Raw genomic sequence first — 1,224 nt, 5'->3', positions numbered from 1 at the left:
GGCCACTCCAGTTATGCATCATTGTAATGGCTCCTCTCAGAAGCACCTGGAAGTCATTGGGAGAAAAACAGCCCCTTTTTCCATCCTTAGACTTCTCCACATGTACCATTGGCTTCTGACAAGCCCTCCTGATGTCATGCTTTCCTCCCAGCATGCCACAGGCTCCCCATGTCCTTGGGAAGAATCTACAGCTGCTCAGTTATTCCATCGTCCTCTCTTGATTATTCTTCCTTTCTCATCATTATTTTTGCAGGACCATGGGCCATGGGTGCATGAGCCTGTCTGGGCGGAGGCCCAGAGACACTGTTAGATTAATGGATGTGCTTAATGGTGTTTGCAGTCCAGATGCCCAGGGCACTATCAGGATGCCCTCAGCCATCTGGGGATCCTGGATAGTTTTTTAGTCATATTCAAACTAAGTTTCAAGGAATGTCCACTCTTGGCTGAAGTATTCTTGGCCGTGTGTCTGCACATTACAATTTACCATCTATACTCTTCTTCATATGTATAATGAACATTCCTCGTCCATTCACTCAGCATGTTTATTGAGCACCTACTCTATAACCCGGTGTGTACAAGGGCTATGTGCTTCCTATTGCTAATAAAGCATAAAAGCGTCCCTGCCTCTTACAGGCTTATGGGGTTTAAAAAAAAAAAACAAAACCCAAATACATTATCTCATTCAATGAATGAGAAAGGAAGGCATTTTGGGGGCCCATAGCTGAGACATTCAGTCCAGCAGGGAAGAGGTGGGGGAGTAAGGGGGGATATCAGGTAGGCTTCCCGGTAAAGGCCCTTCCTAGGCTGAGTTTTTTTTTTTTTTTTTTTAATTTATTTTAGGCGAGGCAACCCTTGGTTGACCTCACAGATTGCAAGGACCTTGTCAATTTACAATCCCTTATTTTTTATTTTTTATGACTGCAGCACCTGGTCTTCCTTAGGTGGTCTCCCATCCAAGTACTAACCAGACTTGACCCTGCTTAGCTTCCAAGATCAGATGGGGGTCGGGCACGTTCAGGGTGGCATGACTGTAGACTAGGCTGAGTCTTGAAGGATCCATAGGACCTAGGTGAGGGATGGCATAGGGAGGAAGGGAGAGCTGGCCAAGGTAACAGCATGGACAAGAGCTTGAAGGGATGGAGATTAGGTGGTAGGGCATTGTAGGCAGTTTGGTTTGTCTAAGAGTAAAAGGTTTGGCCAGGGGGTGTGAGGAGAAGACAATGT

General features: G+C 46.2%; 1 pseudogene; it reads right to left on the bottom strand.

Moving 5' to 3' along the window:
* Positions 1 to 915: 915 nt before the first annotated feature.
* LOC111731757 lies at positions 916 to 1,036 on the bottom strand (annotated as a pseudogene).
* Positions 1,037 to 1,224: the final 188 nt, after the last annotated feature.

Source organism: Pteropus vampyrus, unplaced genomic scaffold, assembly GCF_000151845.1.
Source record: "Pteropus vampyrus isolate Shadow unplaced genomic scaffold, Pvam_2.0 Scaffold394, whole genome shotgun sequence".
In the NCBI taxonomy this organism is placed as follows: Eukaryota; Metazoa; Chordata; class Mammalia; order Chiroptera; family Pteropodidae; genus Pteropus; species Pteropus vampyrus.
This window is presented reverse-complemented; position numbering and strand designations above follow the sequence as displayed.